Source organism: Mycteria americana, chromosome 3 (assembly GCF_035582795.1).
Source record: "Mycteria americana isolate JAX WOST 10 ecotype Jacksonville Zoo and Gardens chromosome 3, USCA_MyAme_1.0, whole genome shotgun sequence".
NCBI lineage: Eukaryota > Metazoa > Chordata > Aves > Ciconiiformes > Ciconiidae > Mycteria > Mycteria americana.
The window spans coordinates 58271575-58294011 of NC_134367.1; the positions used below are offsets into that span (position 1 = coordinate 58271575).

Below are 22437 nucleotides of genomic sequence, written 5' to 3' on the forward strand. Positions count from 1 at the left end.
CATTTAAGTTCTTGTATTTGCCTGGAGCTACATAAACATATGTGACTCATCATTTAAGAAGAAAAAAAAAAGGGGGAGAAATTATTTCAGCTATCACTACGTAATGAACTTACTGTGAACCAGTAATTGTGACATTAACCATTTTGGATTTGAAGTAACCAGAGACCTTCCACAGATGCCAATGGAAACCTTATAGTCAGAAGTATCCTAACAAGACACAAGTGGGCTAGCAAGATGTTTTAAAGACAAGCAATGAAGATAAAAATATAATTTATTTATATCTATTCCCCTCTCCTGTCTCTCACAACTAGGAGACAGGCAAATGTATGTTTGTTTCCCCGTGCTGCAGCACAAATTTTTTCTTTAAAAAACCCCAAGAGTGAGACTGGAGCTTCGCATTGGTTAGAGCAGAGGACTCAGTATCAGATTTCCTTTTTTACCACTTTACCTCATGTTTAATTACACCCCCTACTTCTTTTAGCTCTCTTTGGGATAGAAAAGAAAAAAGATTGCAGCATCTTAATAATGGAAATTCAGGAATTACACTGCCCTTTCTCCCTGCCAAGATGTGGTTGTCCCACAGGGACTACTCAGAGTTTTCTGAGGATAAGATGAAAACTTCCAAGGAGTGGGTTGTGATGTGCATATACCCAGGAGCATTGTCCCAGGGCTGAATTGTTCTTTTCCCATACCCTATACCACTTCTCACATTTGAGAATGCAGAATGTCCTCAGTCATGTCATTTAAATTTGACTGCAGTATCCCTTAGAAAGGGACATGTTTTATATTTTAGAGACTGCTATAAGGCTTGATTAACAAACATCTTCATCTATTCCCAATATTGTATGAAAATCATTTACACGTTGGTCCTAGAGTGGCATATTGTCTGTGTTATTCATGTCAACTAGGCATGTATTAGACCCCATGGGTTTTCATAGTTTCTGTTGTATATTACTGGTCTTATGAAAAACAGCGTAATTAAGGCCTTGCACTTCTTAATGTATGTGAAAACATTAACTCGATAAGGTGCTGAATATCAAACAACAAATCTGAGGAAGATAAAAGGAAAATGTATTCTCTTCATCTGAATAGAAGGCACAGATCTTTGAAAGCACATGGGCCTAACGTTACAAAACACCAAACACACTCTCAGGTGATAGAATTTAATTAGGACAGACAATCAATTCCCACGACCTTTGGATTTGTTTGTCACGACTTCTCTTTATTGTCCAACATTTGAACTGAGTATGTATCCAGAGGAATGAGTCTAATAGTTAAACCCTTTTCATTTTCTTGTTGTTGTTTTGGGGGTTTTTTGAAGTTCACCACATGAATAGTTGAAAATTGGCACTGCCAGTTAGAAAAAAACAGAACCAACAGACAGCAGAAGGGGAGGGAACTTGTACTGATTCTCCAAAGTTTCTGTTGTCTTCTTGAGAAAGACATGGGAAGCAGCTTGGTAAAAAGAGGCAGCAAGCCTCATCCTAACTACCCAGCTTTTGCTTTGATTGCTTGCTCCATAGCACTGATGCTCCAGGATATTACATTTGCTTAGCTGGGATTCCTGAAAATCTTTTTGGAATTTCAGGCTTACGGAACATAGTATATTCTGTGCTTTGCCCTCCCTCTTCCTTCACCTCTCAGAAGTAAAAAAGTTCCACTTGGGAAAACGTATTCACTCTTGTCTTCTATTTGGGAACTACTTAAAAGAGAAAAGAAATCTCAAGCAGCCAGTGAAGTAACAAAAGCATTTTTGGTGTACTGGCTCCTTGAGAAGTTTACAAATCTGATCTTCTCAAAAGAAGCATTCCTTCAGGAAACAGAAAGAAACTTTCTTTAAAATTCATTCTCTTAAAGCACAGTTATTTGTCACCCTGTTAAATGTGGTTAAAACATTTTCCAAAACTGTTTAATAACAAACATTGCTTTTTTCTTAAGCATCAAAAGTATGTACTGCTAACATATTCTCTGAAGCCAATAAATACCAGCTGATCAGCCTCGAATCCTTTTAGGAAGTTTAAAACAGCTGTGCTGCAAAATGAAGTGAGAAAAGCAGCAGGAATAGGCTTTGGCAAGCCTGGATTTGTTCATAATGAAACAAAGTAAAGGTTCTAAATTATTTCAGTGCTGGTAACCTGCAAGCTGTAACTCCAGCTATTCACTTCTGTGAGTGAATAGCACGCAAGAATGACCCAGCAGACAAATGAATTCGGCTGCAATTGGGACACAAAAAATGTGATCCCTTTATCAAAGTTATTTGTAAAATAAGAGTTCATATACCTTGCGGACTTAAAATATGTCAGTTAGATCCTCCTGAACCATTTGCACACTCAGAAAACTGGAAGGAAATTAATCCCTGACAGAAATTAAAGTGTGCTTATTTAATTAGCCTGAGAGAGAAGAGCTATTAATAGCACTTGAAGACATTGTATAACAAGAAGCATTTCATCCTAAGTATTGTTTTTTGAATCAACGCTACTCATGGGATGTGATGTTTCAATAAGCAGGTTGTAACCACCCAGTGTGCTATTGGGTTTGCTTTCATAGGCAGCCAACCTTATCTTCAGTGTCCTCATTCCATTGCTAGGCATATTCAGTAGCCAACCTTATTTAATGGTTTATTTATTTTGACAGTGACTATTGATAATTGTTTCTCATTTAACAACAGCTTACAGATTCAGTAAAATGTTGTGCTGCTGACTTGAATATTAGCTGTGGCTTTGGCACCTTCTTTTTCCATGGATTGATTTCTGTCAGCATACATGGACAGCCTTATTTCAGAAAAGTAATACAGGGAGAATGGCTTTTACTTTGTTAAATCTCAGTTTCAGATCTAACTTCTGCAATAATTCTTTGAGAGAAAGAGGACATAACCTTATTTCATGTTCAGAGGAATAAAAGCCTACCAGATTCTTACAATCGTGGAAAGAAATAGACAAGTGTTTGTTACAATTCCAGCTCCTTTCTTTGATCTTACTGAATAAAGTTCAAGAGTAATTTCTCACACAGCTAGTGTGTATAAGAAATTTAGTTCCAAGCATTGGCCAAAATGGCAAATCACCAAATTAAGTTTTTTTAATCTTCTATGTTAACTAACTGACTTCCTTACAGACTAGGTTCCAAATGTGGATTGCTTAGTCTTTCAACTGAAGAAAATTATAATTAGCCTATTCATGATTTTATGCCAACCTGAAAGTGGTCTGTCATCTCAAAATGCCAATAACATCTCATTGTTTATTTCAAGAAAGCAGTTGGATGAAAAACGTTACTGGCCAGCACTTAACGCTACTATTTCAATATACACTGCGTGCAGTTTCTCCAGGTCATATATTGCACCATCTATCCTCCAGTGCAAATGTACTCTTCTGTTTAGGTCGTTTCCTTATGAAAGAATGTTGAAAATTTTTTTATTCTCTCTTTTTACAAAGCTAATGTTCCAGAAAGTATCAAGTGAAATGATGCCAAGTGTATATTATCATTCAAGCAACTCTGGACAGTCATTCATGGATATGTTTCTTGGCACTTTCTGATCTCCTCCCAAAAACATTCCTGCTCCTATTGAGGCTCTTGTTGAAATGCCCTTAGAAAATAACGAGATGTAGGACAATACCTCACCCTTTGCCCAGAACTATCCAGTAGAAACATCATCATAAGAATCAAGAAACTTGGCTTCTCAAAGCTTAAACTCTGTTCGCCCTTCTCTGTTCACACTAGCTGTTATCAGCTACTTTAGGCAGAATGAGATTTCTGGAGACCAGAAGTTCTTAAATATTGTTTCCTTGTGCTCCCTCACATACACCCTGTCAGAATTAGGGACTCAGGGGTTGGTTCCCCATGGACCAGTTCAGGAGGGCACATAGTTAGAAGCCACTGGGAGAAGAATCAGAGGCAGGGCAGAACATGTGAAGGTAGAATTAATCCCAGAGGCAGAGCAGGGTGAGAAATATTCACCAGACAACACTGAGGTTAAGAGCAGAGAAAGCTTATGGTTACCAGGAGCCTTTTAAGATCTCAGTGCTTCAGGACTTGATCACAACAGCATATCTGACCAGGATAGTTTCCTCACACCCAGGAGCTCCTTATTTGCACCACAACTGGAGCCATCTAGCCATAACTTTGTGCTTTGTCTCTGACCCAGACACCTCTTTCCAGTTATAATCCTTCATTTCACACACAGGACCCCTGCAGCAACACTTCTTCCCAAGCTTCGTATCTCACTCCTCTGTTCCACAGAGGGAGCTGACTCCCCCACACACTTGCCCCTATGTAAGAATGGCTATGGTCATGGGTTTAGTTTCCTGACAAAACAAGAGAATTAGAAAAATTCCTATTAGAAATAAGAAATTGGCCTTAGCACAATTACTGGCTTCTATTTGGAAGAAAAAAAAATGGGTAAAATTCCCAGCTGCTAGAAGACAATATGGCCTGCCAACATTTCTACTTAATCAACTGATTTTTATTCTTGCCTAGGTAAACTCTGTATGATACCAGATGTGTATTAATCTGTTAATTTTTTTTTAATTAAAAAATAGTCAGCACTTATAGACACTTAGCTGGATGAGAACACCTCTTGAAAACATAATACCTCAGCATGCACAGGATCCACATTCTGACACTGTATTTCTAGTGCACAGCCCAGGGAACCCAGAGGGTTAGCTACAGACATAATGACTTGTAGCTATCAGATCCAGATTATACTAAATTCCTCACAATCTCTGATCTAGGAAACATGGCGGGGTAGGTAGAAGCAGAGATAGGAATTTGCCAATATACATCATATGCATTTCCAAACTGGTGCCTGTTGCCTGGGAGATGCTATCATGTATTCTTAAGGTTGTGCAGAGATTTTGGCAGCTGTAAAAGACTGTAGCACTAATCTTTGTTGTAAAAATCTTCAGGAAGGAATTGCAAGTAAGAAAGAGCTTAGGCCGTTGAGTCCTTAAATCAGCATCAGTGACAGTAGGAATCAAGAGCAATAGAAATATGCAAGGAGATTACAAAAAATCTCCAAAGTAAAAACATATAAAAAATTCCTCTCTGGTTAGGACGGTCATGTCATTGCCAACTTTAGCCCAATGAAAATAAAAGTTAATAAAGTTCAGAGCTTTCTGATTTTTTTTTTCAAATGTTCTGTTAGTATATATGTTCAATCATTTCCAATGGATGAAGCTGCCAGGTCAATTTAATGGTTTCTGAAGGACCCATCACGTTTCTTTGGGTTTTGCCTTTGCAAATCACTAGCAGAGTAGCTAATGTAGATGACAACAGCCTGACCTACAACAGGCCTTCACAGAAAATAATCAGTGAAATGCATGCTCAATTAGCTATATTCTGCCTCTTAAGGAGTTCTTTTCAATATACAAGTTCTCTAATGTGACTGATTCAAGCTGTAAACAACTCAGAACATACAGAACATATATTCTCTCTGCCAGATGGTTAGTGCAGCAAAATTCCCAGCAATCAGTCTTCAAGTGATCTCCATCAACTGTTTTGAAAATAAGAAAAAAAAAAATTCAGAATTGTTATTCATTCTGTACTATCATCTTGAAAAGAAAGGAAGTTCAAGTGTATGGTCTTAATAACTTTAAGTGATAGATAGCTTATCAGTAACATACCCAGAAACTTGTGGCATCAAGTATTAGATCCAAGAATACTTTACAGCATTTTAAGTTGCATCACATCTTACCTTGGTTATATGTTTCGGTCGTCTTTCTCTTTTTTTTTTCCTTTGCCCTTCTACTGAATTTACTATATTCAGTATCATTTATGACGGATGATTAGTAGTGACTAAATGTTCACAATTAGTAAACTTGCATCTGTATGATGCGTGTATTGCACACAATACGGAGTTGGTACTGGGGGCACTTAGCATAATATAAAAAAAAAAAGAAAAAAAAAGGAGAATGTACTGTATAATCTCCCTCTCCTCCCAACATACCTCTGCTTTAAATAGCAAAGAAACATTTACACAGGGTTATTTTGTAAAAAATAGGAATGACATCTTGTTTGATAGGACTGATGTTCTCAATAGTTAACAGCTTCTGAATACATAGGACTGAGACATCTGAATCCTGGTGATGTTTACTGGACTCTGTTTTTCCTTTGCAAAGTCAGTATGGAATGCAGTGTGGTAAAGCTTCATTTTGGGGAATGCAAAATTCATGAACATTGCCCACACAGGCAGAGCCATGGTGGGCCCTAGGGCACAGAGTACAGGAGATCAGCTTGGGACTTTTTCAGCTCAGGAGTAGGACCAAGCAGAGCCATCTTCCCTCCTCCTCCTTTACTCTACTCCATACTAGGGGTCCTCCCCTCTTCTAGGCACGGAGATTAGCAGGAGTCCTCTGAGCAGCAGCAGCAGGAGGAACCAGGACATGCCACAGCATCGCCTCATTGCTGCTTGTTTCCAGCATGTTCTGACTAGAGTCAGATGGGGCACAGCCAGACCGTGCTGTTGCCATCAGTGCTTTCTGACACCTGGGCCTCCCAGCCCCATGTGAGTGGTGCCCTGGGTGGGTCCTTTCAGGTACCTTCACCACAGGGCTGAGTTAGACCTTGGAATTACTGAAACAAGTGGCAAAACCTGGTCAGCTTCAGAGGAAGTGCCCTGTTTTACTGTGAATGTGAAACTGAGTACACCTCAAATGAGCTGTCTAAGAACCAGGTGTCTTCCAAGCTAGCTGTCAGTGTAAGAGACAGAGAGCACCAGAAGGTGATTCACTGCATGTGAAGAGCGTACCTAAAATGCGTGGAATGAGTCACCCTCTGAAGATGCTCTTTTCTCTCTTTGCCTCTCTCCTTGGACTACAGAAAGAGCTTAGCCAAGAGAGTAAGCACCTAACACATAGATGGTCATTGATAGGTGCAATAAGCCCCGCCTGACTCTATATCCTTGCCTCCACCAAAATGACTGATGGAAACAGGGTTCATTCATTAGCCAAAGCTACGTCTGAGCAGGCAGAGTTTTCTGTTGAGCTGCTCCTTTTGTGCTCCATTTTATTTTGTAGGAAGCAGCAGTTCAAGTGAATATCTTGTTGCACTATTTCTGCTCTCATTCCCTATAGAAAAGGCATGTCTAAATTGTAAAGAATTGCGTATGCAATTAACTTACTCTAATTTCCCTGAGAATAAGAAATAAATTACTTTGATAGGAGTAAATGTTATTTTCAGTAGGCTCATGTATTTTGGCCATTCATTAGGCATGCATGTTGGTTTTTGGTGCCTCGTGACCTTTTTGACATGAAAAGACACGCTTTTGTTGTTCAGCTACATTAGCAATTCTGAAACTTATGTCTTGATCGCAGGTTCCTATTGTTCATCAGGAATCTGTGTTATACATTCCTCAGTAGAAAAAAACCCGCAGTCAAATCTCTTGTGGGAACAAAATGTGTGTCTTAATTTTAACTGAGACAATGCATAGCAAACTGTTCTTTAAACTGTAATTATTAGGCCTAAACAAGCAGCCATTGAAGACATCTACATTGTTGGTACCCTGGTGAGATCACTTGGAAAGCCAGTGGTTAGTGGTGTAAAACAATATGCTAAAATGCCCAGAGGAATTAGGGCGCTTCTTTAGTGTTGCCTGTAAACTTTTCTTATTGGCTTGCCTTTTCTTGTATATGCCACTCATAATTAACTACAGCAAAAGAGGGCCCAGCAAGGAAAAGCAATTTATCTGAAAGCCTCTATTCTTTTCTCAAAATGTATCAAGGCTTATTTTGTACTTCCAGTTGGCCAGCATTTCATTTTTGTTTGCAGAATAATGATATGATTGTCTCAAATAATAGAAGAGCTTCTAGGGAAGCTCATAGATGCTATAAATTTGCACTCCTCTTTGCTGTAGCAGCTTCCAAACTGGTAAGGAGCCACTGCCCTTCCTGCCTAGAAGTGAGACGCATGTATGATCACAGCATTAATTACTGGATATTTCAGCAGGCTGTCTCCTGTGATAAAAAAAATTAGGAGCTTTGGATCTTTTTGGCAACAAAATAACCAGTAAGTGGTATCATCCGTATAATGCCATCTATGCTAGTATCCTGCATTCCTTTGTCTGTAGGAAAGTAATTTCTTCCTTCATCTGTTGGAGACAACGTGTTGCTTCCAGTTTTCTTGAGGACAGTTCTTAGTATTGGGGAAGTTTCTGGACTTGTCTAGCTTCTGCACCAGGCAGAGTGTTTGACATGGTAGATATTGTCTAAAAGGATCGTGTATGCAACAAGTAAAATATATTAAAAGAAGTAAAAGACTGTGTAAGTGACAAGTACGCAGATCAAAAGCTATTCTGCAGAAATTATGAGCCCTGAGAGCAAGGTTAAGTAAAAGCCCTGTGCTTGACTGCTTTTCCATGTGAGCTTTCAGAAACTGGTCAAGCAGAGATGTCTTGCACTGGCCTGAGGAGGAATCCACTGTTCGTAAAAAAATGTTACACTTGTGACTGAGACTTGGGCTTGCAGGAATCTGTATTTTCCCAGTTATGTTTTGCTTTTTAAATGTCAATGTCAAGTTGCCTTTAAAAAGAGGACAAGCACTCCCATAGGCACAAACATAAAAAGACTACGGTGCTTTCCTCTTAACCGCACCTTCACTGGAGTGTCTACATGTTTGGTCTAGACGGTTTCATCAGTGCCTTGTCCTCAGTGCCAAATGTCAAAGGCACATCAAGCCTGAACAAAAGTCCACTGAAATCAGTAGAAATCCCTCCAGTAACTTTAGTGAGCCCTGGATCCAGCTGTTAACGTACAGGTCATTGCCAAGATGAACTGAAGAGGCGCCTGCTGCCAGTAATATACTGACTTCCTTAAGACTTGTATGTTTATTAAAAAAAAATAGTATGAATCATTCTGTTTCCTAAGCGGTACACAAAGAAACGAAGTGAATTTTTCAGACTGAAAGGAAAAACGCTGGAAAATAATAATTATTGCAAAAGAGAAGTTATTGTTTAAAGCATAGCACTTCTGTGATTAGATTAATACCTTGCCTTCCTCTCCTCCCATATGTATGTGCTTGTCAAATGTGCAAAATGCATATTCAAAGTTATTTTGAAGTTAAACATACCAACGGTGTTTGTAAATCTGCAAGCAGTTCCACCTCCTGTGCCCTAAGTCAGCCTAACCAAGGTTATTCAAACTGAATTTCAAGTGACTGTTTCTGGGTTAAGACCCCATTCTGCTAATTTTTAGCAGTTCAGAGTAATTATTTTGGCAGAAGTTATAAAACAATGAAAACAGACTTTATGTAGTGGCAAGATGACAAACACTTCTGAACTCTCACAGGACTGACAGTGAGCACTACTTAAGTGCTGTCTGTTCCAGAGATGAAAAAGCTGCTTCTTATGTTTGGGTTTGCAAAATGACCTGCATTATCTTCATTTTGTCCTCAACTAATCATTCAAGTGGTTTACAACATGTCATTAAAGGTAAAGGGAAACTGTTTAGTGAATTGTTAGCATGTACAAAATGTTTGTTTTGCTTAAATAACATTCCCACATAAACGATGTTTAGAGTCACTGTTTAGCAAAAGGAAAACAACATTGGACTTTAAAAACACGAAGACCCACAGCACAGATAAGTGAAAACTGCAGTGATTAGCTGTGTACTGAATGCAGTACCTATATTTGGCAAAGACAAAGCTCCCAGCATCTAAATGATGGTCAAGAACAAGACGACTTTTTCCAAGTCAAAGATTTAAAAGATTTTTCCTTGCACAACTTAAACAGCATTTCTTTAATTGTATGTGCCATCTACTTCTCGTGGAGTACCAACCATATTGTCTTGGTTTATCTGCTGACCTAGACTGCCAGGTAATAATTCTTTTCACTTAAACCTCTGGGAGAAATGAAGAGAATGGGTGAATTATTTTAAACAAGTTCCCAATCTACGGTTATCCAGCCTACACCACCGAGTACCAGTCCTCACTATTGATTCCACTTCTCATTCCAAAGTGGATTAAAAATCCTGTGTTGCAGTCTGATACCTTAAAGTGCTATTGCCTTCTGTTGAGAGAGCAATATAGTAGCTTAACATTGGCTTTAAATAGACACGTTTCTATCCTTTCTCCACATAGGCAGAAGGTGGTGTCTTGTCCTCTCAAATAAATCATGTAAGGGATGGTTATAAATCAGAATGCTAAATCTAAGGATGCAACGTTATGGACATCTACCTTCCACCCCTTTTCTCTGCACTAGTGATACTGTAGGAAAAAAGACACTGACAGAAGGAAGTTTCCCTCCTATCCATCACTGCAGGCTAATCTCGTGCCCGCACATGCTGCTGTAGCTGTCTGCTAGACTCTGCTATTGCCCTGAATTATATTCAGTTCTGAAACTGCCAAACCTTCCTGTCTGCTTTACTTGCACATTTCCCCTCAAAGCATTTTGTTAGACTTGTTCTCTGCCGTTTGAGATGTCAAACCTTCATTGACTAGTAGTTTTTCAGTATTTGTCACACTTTCTCACCTTCCCAGACCCACGCTGGGGTCAGGACACTCCTTAGACATAATACCTTGGCACCAGAGTTGCATATTCATCACTCAGAGAAACACTACAAAGCAGCATATCTAGAGGCAGTCCAAAGGTGACAAAAGTTGCCTGGGTAGCCAGTGAGAATAAGATAACGCTGTCACACAGAGTGGGTGAGACCCTACGCATGTGCTCTGTATTTGAGATAAAGTTGCTTGTATTTGGCAGTGTTCCAGGCTGAATACAGATGCCGGACAGGACACGACTGGAGAAAAGATCATCAGGGGCACCAGCGTACCAGCTTCCATGAAACTAGAGAGGTGGATGGGTGGATAATGAGCTTCAGCTTCCCACTTAGCCCTGCAGACACGTGATCCATCAGCCATAACATTTAGTGGTGCAGCACCATGGTAAATGCAGCTATGAGTGTAGATGTACGTGTTTCTGTACCTCTGTGAATGGTGTACATATTCCTTTCCACATTATCATCAGTATCCCAGCTTAAAAACAGTGCAATACCCTCTTATGAAAGCCTGCAGTGTCTACTTCTGAATCTGAGATCATACAAACATTCCACAATTGTGCACATAGTTGTATTGCAGCCATTTTTGCAGAACTCACCGTGTCTGGGCAAAGTTTTTCATAATTTCTTCTGCACTCAGTGGTGATGTCAAGGGAAACCACCTCCTGTGTTGTGTTAATAACATTTGTGCCTATGGCAGTCCTTGAAAGACAGATGGGATCTTCAGTCTGGGTATACAGGGAACTCTAACACTCAGTTGTTTCATTTTTCATGATTAACTTCTTGCTTTTTATCAATCTAGCATTGTAATCCAGATTGAAGTGCTGGAATGAAGTCAGGGCTGGCTTAAATAATGAAAACTACAGAAATAGAGTACATAATGGTGCACTTTGGAAAAGGTATGAAAAGAGAGGTTAGATATACTAAAATTTTTGGCATTGTTCCTAAATTTAGAATAATCTATTAATTGGATCTTAAACGTATTTAAGTGCATCATGAAGAAATAAATAGGGATCTGCTCACCAGTGAGGCCACTGTCACTGTTCGTTCTTGTGCACTGCGTCACCCTTCAACAGGAGTGCTTGACCTGCACTTGCACGAGGCTTCTGGTTTATGTGCTCATCTGTACAAATGAAAGTCACAGCGTACCACGAGCACATCTTACTGGTCTTAATACTGGAGAGATATTTTGTGAAATACTAGTTGCTGATTAAGTTAGAGTAAGCTGAAACATACAAATCCTAAAAGCAAAAATCCCAATCAAAACACTGAGTTGCTCAAAGCTGATATATTATAGGTATCTTCTAAACTCAGTCAAACCTGTGATCAGCTGCTGGTGCTTTCAGATGTCCTCTATTGCTGTGATCAGGACTATGGGGAACATAAAATGAATGGTCACCACAGGAATCCTTTTTCTTCACCTTTGAATCTAACATCAGTGTTCAGAAGCGGAACTGCACTTTCATCCTCTATCTTGTAGAGTCATGCCACTTCCCTTAGGCTTTATGGGAAGATGATAGTGTTCACAAATGCCTGGACCCATTCCTCCTTGCCTTTGTAGCTATGCACATTCATAGATCTAAAAAGCCAGGGGGACCATATGGATGCTCTAGCCTGACCTCTCGCATAATACAGGTCATAGACTAATTTACCTTGGTACTTTTCATCAGGTCCAGTAAGCTGTGGCAGAACTACAGCATATATTTTAGACATTATCTCAATTTAAAGATGTCAAGTGGCTACATGATTCACTCTGTCTTTAGGTAAGTAGATCCAAAATTTAATTTTATTCACCTTTCAAAAACTGTGCCTTATTTCTAGCTTGAATTGCTTTAGTTTCAGCTCGTAGTCACAGATCTTCCCACACGCTTATCTGCTAAGGAGGCCTTTACTATCATACACGTTTCCCAGGCAGGCATTTCTAGATCCTACTCAGCTGAAGTCTCAACTTTCTATACTGTGACCTTCAAGCATCAATTACAATTATTTAAAAATAAACTGCAGTCAGTTAGTGGGATATTCACACTTACAGCTGATTAAGACACAAACAGCTAATAAATGTTTGTTAGCTAGCAGAACTCCAAGTATACAGAGGAGAATGAAAGAGCTCCAGAACTAATTTGGAAATGTCCTTTCTTGCTGTCTGCATCCTGATCCTGAAATAGCACTGGAGTTGTTCTGCTAACTGCTGCCTCTAAAGATTTCTGGTTATGTCCCGTTCAAGATCCACAGCCATGCATGGCTTGGCTTTATTTTTATTCGTTGTCTTCTTAGAGATAATCCATTTTTATCCATTGCATTTGCGTTGCTAGAATATTTAATTTATCTTTGATGAAACTGAGAGGGTCAAAAGATGAGCCTGGGTAAGAGAGCACAGCTCTACTAATACCAACTTGATGGGTTGCCAGCTGTAAATCTGGACCAAACTGGCTCTCAGCTTGACAACTGTTTAATGCAGTCGATCCATGAAAGCACAGTCTTCCTGATTTTCAGCTAGTTGTCTGTGACAGGGAAAAGACAGCTGACAAGCTGAGCATGACGGTGTTGGCTGCAGGATAAACAAATCATATCTGTCTCTAAAGCTGTAGATCTGTTTCTCATTGCGAGCCATTTCTCGACAAATTCTATCACAAATAAGCACCAGTTTTCAGTGAAAACCCATGCCTGCTTTAGCATATCTTGTCACTTATCCTGAGATAGAGCATACAGTGCTGATCAAATGTATCCATGCAGGAATACATTATTCCAACCCTGCTCTATTAAATGGATTTTCTTTTCTACACTATTGATGGGTTTAGACACAAACGTGAATTTCATAAATAAAGGTACATTTCCTGCACAGAAAGGCAGAAGACTGTATTTCTGTGTGTCTGGATCACTTCTTCCTGTGAATAGGCACATCTTCGTTATTTAAAAAAACCCAAACCTCTCTATATCAGCTGTAGATAATGCTGTACTGTTATGGAAAAGATAATAAGGCATAAAACCCTCACTTCTTCTGGAAAACACTGCGCATTTTGAACGTGGTTAGTCATGAACCATCATAGAGCATTAATGTGTATTTCCCCTCCCTGCCTGCTTTGAAGCAGTGGTTGGAAAAAATGATGATAAATCAGATTAGAACTGTGAAATCACATTGCCATTTTTATATGCTGTCATTGCTTTGGTGGATGAATAGCTGTGAAGGTAAGTGCAGCTATATCACGTACCTCTGTTCCCTTCTCCACCCTACCACCCACACTCAAGTTCTGATTCAAATGCAGCCTGACTCCTCCGGGGCTGTCCAGGAAATTGCCACCCAGAGATTTCCGTAGTGTTCACAGTCAACACCACCGAAGGAGAAGGTAAAGGTTTGTTTGGAGGGAGTGCCTTAAACTGCTCTTTTTATTCAGTCAGTAACGGATGCCTTAAGCCTGCTTGTGATCTGTCATCTCATCATTATCAAAGTTTTTGGCACTGTACACATTCCTTCTTTGCTTATGTACAGTCAACATCTGTGTACATATACACATAGCCTTTCTTACAGTGAAAAAAACCCTGCAAAAGTGAACGTTCATTTTAAGAGAAACTGCAGAAGTAGCACCGTGTAACATGCTCATTAGGATTTCTGGAGCTGCCTTACGATATCTGTATCACATGTTACAGGAATCCCTCCACACTGCTTGTTACTGTATGAGAGAGTAAGGTCCTTTCTTGTAATTCACTTGCCAATATATATAAAAAACTTGTTAGGAAATGGCTGTTTGAAAGGCAAGTGGATGAGGAGAGACCCTAGAACTCAGCTCAGTAATTAGTTGTTATTCTTTCTATGATTACTACAACAAAACCTATACAAGAAAAGTTTACTTTTCCAGAAACTGTACCATGGTGTGTCCAAACATCGTAAACACAGTACAGTCATAACCCTTCCAGATGATCTTCCTTTAACAAGAGATAGTTATCAGGCCACTCAGTCATTGGCTGTATTGTACACACAGCTAGAAAACTTGGCTAGAGACAGAAGTGATCACTTTCAAATGCAAAAAGAAGGAAACAGAAGAACAAACCTGCAAAAACCAGAAATGCCAGCCTGAGGAGAAAGGGAGGAATCAAGGGAGTTAATGTGAGGAGACCACGCAGGAGCCAAGGTGAATCGTACATACTTTTGGGACCTGACCTTAAGTTACCGTATTCCTTAGGTTGGCTCAGAGGTGAATTTTTAGGTAGAAGAGTTTGGAAAGTTGCCGTGAAGCACACAAGCTCCATGCATGAGCTATGGAGATGATAAGGGGGGAAGATGCCTCAGGTAACTATAACAATGCCATAGCTGTGACCTCTGCTGAGCAGCTTCTGAGCAGGCAGATTTATGTACCTGCTTCCCCTGTTAAATAAGAAACTTGGTACCTCTTAAGCTCCTCAGAGAACCAGAGACATGCTCACTTAGAAAGAGATTTTGCATCTTTTCATTCTAAAGGCACACTGGTGCCCCAGTGCTCCCAGGGGAGTGGGAAGGGTAGGGAACAAGTGACACCTTCCCCTCTCCCTGCCCTTGCAGGACAGAGGTGGAAGCAATAAGGATGAAGACTGGAATATGTCTCATACAGTTAGCTAGTATCAAGCATTTTATTTCACTGCTCAGATGATTATTTCCTAGTTTAGATAAAACAAAGTGGGATTTCCCTCATTTCATTCAGATTCGTCAAAGAGCACTCTTTGACAGCAGCTAGGACTCGTTTAGAGACGTATGTAAAGCCACTCTTCTGGACTGCTGCTGAATATTAGGGTACCCTGTTAGAAGTGTCAGAAGGCACAAACAAGGGAACAAAAGTAGTTTAAGTCCTTGACGTTACTGAGAACTCATGTGCTCCTTGCACAAGACTGCTAGGGAGCCAGGACAGGCTGCAGCAGAGGGATGAACAAGAGCAAGAGCGGACAACGACATTGGCTCATTCAAGAATGTACATCCTTGCCAGGAGGCTTTTCCAGAACTCAGACACAGAGTACTCTATGCTTGCACAAGAGTCAATGCTTTTCTGTCTTACACATGGCAGCACTGAGGCAATAATCTTTCGAGCATTTGCTGCTGGATTTGTGCCCTCATGTTAGGAGGGATGACTGGTACAGATGCAATGGTGGTGGTTGATGAGCACTGAGAAAGCCAACGGCTTTTAAATTTCAGCATTCACCAAAAACCAGACTGTGGAACTTCTGGTCCTCTGAGGAGTCCCTCAGCTTCAGTGCCAGAAGGGGGGAGGCAGGCAGCCTCTGATAGCTCTTCCCTGAGGTAGGATGACCCTGAGGAGCTGTCACTCTGATCCAGAGTGTAGCAGCAGTAATCATAAACTTAATCCCCTATTCCTCTAGTATTGCCATTTATTCATAACAGACATGTCCCTACTTAACATATTCATTTGCTGCATTATTAATTACTCTAAAATTCTTGTCATACGTTGTTTTCTTTGCAATGTGGTAGGGGGTTGGAGAGGTTGTGGCAGTGAAAGTTTCTGGTGTGTATCTTTTATTCTGAATTCAACTAGACTTTCTTTTCTCCCATATTTCAGTTAAAAAAGGAAAACTAACCAACCAAACATCTGGCTCCGGCTACTACTGAACAAAGGGAGGTCATGCACTTTGGTGTCCAACCCTGGAAAGGCCCAGGAAGAACGTGGCCCTGGATTCCTATCATGACAGTGCTTACAGTAAGTCTTTAGGCTCCAGTCACAGTTAGAAAGAAGAAGGAAGGAAAATTACATTTGTAATCGCAAAACTGTTTTCAAATAAATTATTTGACAAATCTTGGGTATGAATAATTCGATCTCTCATGAGTGTGAAATTACATAGTATAAGATAGGCATTTCTTACTATCCAGTACTCCTTAATGCGTGCATTTTAATGTCTTTATTGCCTACAATTATCTATAAAAAGCATCACTTTCCTTTCTTTGTGGTGTTCACATCATATACAAACTGTTCCAACTGTTCATGGTTTATAGTTTTGCTAAAAACCCTTAATAGAAGTTACACAGAGATCCAATGCACCAGCAAATGTACTCTGTTCTGCATGCTTAAATATATAAAAACCACAATTATGCTTTCTAAGTGCCTAAACGTTTTAATCCAGAATAGCTGTTTTTCTATGTTACTTCATACCATTCTTGAGTGGCAGGAAAATGTAAAAATCTGTGAGTGTATCTGCCTAAAATAACCAAGAGATGGCAGCACTCCATTCAACCCAAATTTGACTTGTCATGTAATCTATATAACTACAATACAGCAGGCAGTACAAGTAGGAAATGCAAGTGAAACAGAGCAGTCAGCTGTAGAGTAAGCCAGGACATGCATCATTTCATCAGTCATTCTTCCCGTTTGCCATGGGGGACTGAGAAACACAGCAGTGAATGAAAGTTCTTGACCAAATGGGGAGAATGAGGAGGTTCGTGACAATTGTGTTTCTTCCTGGTCCATTGTCTATCAGTGGCAGCAACATTCGCTGAGGTCCTGACGCTGGTCCCTTGCATTTGAAATCATTAGGAAAAATATTGTCACCACGAAGAAAGGTATTAAGATAAGGCGCATAGTGAACACATTCCAAAATGGATTAATCATCATTTAAAAAAAAAAAAAATGACAACAGAAAGTTTCACACATATTATAGTAGGTCAAACTGGATACAGTATTCTTTCCTTCCTCTCTTAAATGCTGGAGTAGGAGTTAACTCCCCCTAATTCTCCTCAGTTTTCATACACTACTCCCTGTCAGTGCAAGCTACAAATTATTAGGTACTTTGTCTTGGTTTGCCAAGGTGCAAATGGCCATGCAGAGAGACCTTATTGGATGTCAAGTGCTTTGGGTTCTTTGGGAAGAGAGTTACTGTGTGGAGAACAGAGTGCTAATGCATTTGAAATCAATCTTGAAGAAGCCATGACCTCACATAGTGGTACGTTTTACCTATTTTGATCTCCAGAAATCTTTGGATGCTTTTTAAGCTTCCTTACAAATGTCCAGGAATTCTCTGATACTGATGATCACTGCTGGAGCTAGGCTCAGATATTTTTCCTTGCATGACTAGCACGGAGGCATTCACAACAGGTAAACTTTCTTTGCGCTTAAATGGCTACGCTTACCTTGCATGTTCAGTAGGTTGTTTCCACTCCAGTTTTTGCAGTACGTTAGGGAAATTGCTCTATTTGGCTTTATATTTTTTTCCATATGTTCCTTCACTGCCAAAAGGTGGGAGGTTATAAATTAGCATGCAAGAAGTATCATGTCACAAAATCCTAGCAGAGATAAAGCACCAGGCATTTGTACCTAGTCAGCTCTGTAAAATCACTGCTATAGTCCCTGCTGATGTTTGATGTCAGTCTCCATGACAGCAAAATTACAAAGGCCTATCTCCACTAGGATGTTGGAGCAGGATGGGTTACTCTCCTACAACAAAAACCATGGCGTGGTAGTTAAATGTCAACTTTTAAACACATGAAGGATCCCATGGATGAAGGTCCTCACCTTTCCTTTCCTCCCCCGCCTTTCCTAGCTGCCCCGTCAGAAGCACACTTTGCAGCTTTCTCTCTCCTAACCCGCTCTTCCTGCACAGGGGGACTTTCCGTCATACTTAGGCATTAGTGGCTTTAGTTAACACTGGGAAAGCTAAAGGAGACAGATGGCTGTTTCAGACAAGGCCAAATTGAATAATTAGGCTTACCCACACTGAAAAAGATGCAACTTCTGGGATGTTGCAGAAAAAGTCCCTCATGGATGTATATTTAACACAGATGAAGTAGCTGATGGTCCTTTCCCATTACAGTAGGATCTGCCTTTTATAATCCATTAATTTTACCAGCAAAACATTCCTTTCACCCCACTTCTGAGCAAAGATTTCATAGCAGATACCACTCTCAAGAGACCCTCCTTCCTCTTAGAAGTCACTCTTTAAATAAAGCAGAATACGGCTGGCAACGCTTTGTGAGGAACTACTTTGTGTGACACTGGCGGGATCTTTGATTGTCACAGGCTGTTGGGGCTCTGCTGTTAGGTGTCTTCTGCAAGGCAGCCTCCAAGCAGCACTGCATCCTTAGTGCCATGTCAGACAAGTGCCTGCTGGACTTGCCTCAGACTTTGCACGTACATAGGCTCAGGGAAGTCCAGGAAGACTTTCCATCTTTACAACTCAGCACATAAGCCAAGGACAAGCAGAGTTGCTATAAGAGGAAAATGCAGCCCCTCACATGCCAAAGAAGGGGAAAAAAAAGGAAAAAAAAAGACATTTTAGACAGGATGGAGGAGGAGACACCTTCAGAGGAATGACGTTAAGCTTCAGAGTGTAGCTGCTTGGAGAGCACGAGTGGAGCCATGCCTTGGCAGGCTGCAGCACACGCTCCCCAGAGGCAGCAGCGGATGCCCGTAGGAGCTGGGCTCCCTGGTGCACAGTCTTTCCTAACGTTACCGCTGGACCTTTTATGGGCTCCTCTGGAGTGATGGCTACCCCCGCACATGCCTCCTTCCCAGCTTTCTCTGTAGTCTCCACCTTCAACCTCTAGCCCTGCTGAGCTTAACTTGCACATGACACTGTGACCTGAGGTGAAATGATATATTTGATGTGCATTATCTAAAGTCCTGATTTATTTACTTTGGAGTAGGTGGGGGAAGGAGAGGTATTTGAGGGAACCTGAAAAGTTCAAGAAAGTGCTTGAGGATTAATACGCTGCTGGACAGGATAAAAAGAATTTTGCCAACAAAAACACAATCAGGCCAAGTGCAAATGAATGCTGAGATTGGGCTGGGAGGGACCGCACGGGCAGAGAAAAGGTTTGGGGAGTTGGATTAGCTCAGGGGGTCAGGAAAAAATATAGGAACAACTGGAAGCAGAGCAATGGGAAAGAAGGAGTGTGTCGGCCCACGTGTCAATGAATCAGCTGTTGGCAGCACATAAATGTTAAGGAGCAGCTTGCAGTCTCTGACTATTTGTAGCCTGATTCCTAAACCAAAGAAGAAATCCAGAGCAGCACTGGATACCAGACTACACCTCTGAGCCATCAGAGCCTTTCACTTGCACTAAGGAAAATAGATTATTGATGCTGGCAGGGACATGTACTCTAAAAACAGACAAGGAGATTGCAGCCTAATCCAAATCCAAACAGAAGCAAGTTGTCTAAAGCCAAATTCCTTTTATAGTCCCTTAATTTCACTACAAAATTGCTTTCCTTTAAGTTTTAAATTGTGTAGTATCTGAGCCAATCTAGCTAACCCTTTCTTACAAGAGCAGTCTGTCTGCGCAGGAGTGGACCCATTAAAAACTCAAAAGACTAATGGCTTGCAGGACTCGGGGTAAAATCTTGGCCCCACTGAAGGCAGTAGGAGATTTGCCAAGGACTTCAGTGGGGCCAGGATTTTACCTCAGGTCTTTACAAGCAGCAGCGTTGCTCATTTAGAAGCACAAAAACACCACTGTGAATTTCCTGAGGTCCAATCACTGGCTCTTGCTGGTGCTTCCGACGTCAGATGGCTTCGCTTTGAAACCCAAAGGGAAGAGGCTGAGAAATGAAGCCATATCCTCTCACTAAAAGCCAATTCCTTTTACATGATCTATGTGCGATGTTTTATTCCAGCGAAAAGAAGAAGAAAACCAAAACTTGGGTGTTTTTCTTTTCCCCCTTCCTCTCATTCTCCCAAAACAACCTCCTTCCCCGCGGGGACAGTATAAAGAGCCTTCGCTAGAAATGACGCGGCAGAGGGCTGCTGGCCCAGCCAGGGGTACACGTGATGTGATGCGGCCGGAGGGCCAGCCGGGAAGCACAGCAACCTTGGGCTGCTCAGGGCCCCCGCCCAGCAGATGACCAGCCGCTAACACGGTCCTGTCGGCCGGACATGACGCCAGGACGGCACGGTAATTGAAAACAGCGGGCCTTCTGCCCGCAGCCTCCCGGTGTTAGTGCTTGGGAGTGTGTGATCATGATCAATAATGCTTCATGGGAATCTTTTAAAGTGCTCCCAGCCACATCACTCCAGTAAAGGATTTGTCAGCCTTTCCATAAACCCCAGTTTTGAAGAGTTTATAGCTCAGCTTGTTTTCATTACCTTGAGGTGAAAGTTGCCATATAAAATTTCAGACCAGAAACACTTTTTTCCCTTGCTAATACACAATATCATTTAAAACAAATTTTTGTCTCCAAATTTAGAGTCCCGGTAAGAGCCATGTTTTTCCCTGACTGTTTTGGGTGTGCTGCTCAGAACTTCAGCATGAAAATCTGTTAAATTTAAGGATTAACAAACAAATGGCAAGCTCTTCTGCTGAATTTTTAAACCACTGACTAATACATCCAGAACTGCCGAGTTATTTTGCTCACCCCCAAGAAATGCCGTAAGTCTGCACCAGGGACTTCTGTGGAAGAAGAACAGGCGATGCTCCTCTGCCTCTTCCCCTTCCAGCAGCTGGAACTACAGTTTTGCGGTGCTTTGTTGTTTTAAGGAGCTGAATTTCAGTTCGTATAAAGTCGCTGTAACTCCATTCACTGCGAACTACTTTGCATCTTTTCTCTGTTAAACAGTTGCTGTGCTGCAACCCAGAAATAACTGAACTTCCAGTAACAGACATGACTTTTCCTGTTACACGCGTGAGTCACATTCCAGCTACCTGTACTTACAGAGCAAAGCGGGAGAAGAAAACTAGGGCTATCTTTCCAAACTCGGCTGACGTCTGTGCCTCGCACAGACAGGCAAAATGTTTCTCATCACCTGAACAGTAATGTCTGACCTCTGCATTGCAGACGGCTTCCTTCACTGCTGAACTGGACCCTCGCCCCATGCAGTGCGGTGGGATCCCACCTCTTTCTGACCTTACCAGCAGCCACAGACCAAAGTCCCTGCCTCTCCTGGGGAGCAGAGAGCTGCGAGAGCAGCAGTTCCCAGGCCTGCCAGCCTAATGCCGCTGTTTCACAGCAATAGATGTTAGCATCCAAAACAATAATTGAGAAAAACACAGAGGAATGATATACCTGTGCATACCACGTCCACCTATCTATGGTTGGAAGATAGTAATTTCCTTATTTAATATCACAAAGTTAATTTCACACAATGTTATTTCAAAACAGGGGATAGAACATCGCAGTCTAATATCTTTGCGGATTGACCCAGGAGGACCAGAAGTGCTGTCATGCAGATGAGTTCAATCACCAAAAACAAGTGGATTTACATTTGCTAGATCTCCAGTCTCGGAAAAGTCTGTCTGTTTTATCCAAATGTCATATGACCATGTTACTCCTGGTGGAATTAATATATTCTGGATGCTTTCTTCATGAGAAGGTATATTTCACTTTTTTTTGGCATGGCCTATGCCTAGGATAATTTCTCCTTAACCAATGGATTTTTGCTGGTGTAAGAAAGTTTAGAAAAGTCAAAGAGGGGAAATAAACATGGTTTTTTTCTAAGCAGTGCCAGCTTTATAAGTGTCTGGTGAACAGATTATTGGGGGGGGGGGTGACGAAAGGAAATAATAAGAAAGATTTGGGGAAGGGGAAGAGATGGAGGGAGTCTTCAACAAAATTAATAAAAATAGTACTAATTTTGCCATTACTACAGGAAGCTGGAAGTGCATTGCCAGCTATAGGATAATACCAAGTATAGATACAGCACTTTTCAGTCTCATTTCTTAAGGAAATGAGGCTTATATGAATCACGTGTCTCTGTGTGCTTCAAAGTGTTTTAGTCTGCCAGTTTTCCCTTCTCCTTCAATCCTTTTTAATTCTCTAGGCTGAATCAGGAAAGCAATAGAGGTTTCAAAGTCAAAATATTTCTGTAAGGGTCCTGAAACCTTGAAGCCCTGCAGGAAAAACAAAACAAAACAAAACAAAACAAAAAAACAAACCCCCAAAACTATTAGCACTTCCACTGGAGCAAATGATGCTCTAAAAACTCAGCTGCTTTTGAACACCAGAAAATCCACAAATGGTAATAGACAGTCAGAGCACTTCAACAGCTGGAAAGGT

The 22437-nt window shown here is 40.9% G+C and overlaps 1 long non-coding RNA gene across 1 annotated transcript; it reads right to left on the reverse strand.

Moving 5' to 3' along the window:
• Positions 1-5384: 5384 nt before the first annotated feature.
• Positions 5385-20878, reverse strand: LOC142407708 (uncharacterized). Its single transcript, XR_012775019.1, has 4 exons — positions 20800-20878; positions 17581-17676; positions 11502-11601; positions 5385-5485 (listed from the first exon to the last, which is right to left on the reverse strand). It is a non-coding gene; the product is annotated as an uncharacterized LOC142407708 (long non-coding RNA).
• Positions 20879-22437: the final 1559 nt, after the last annotated feature.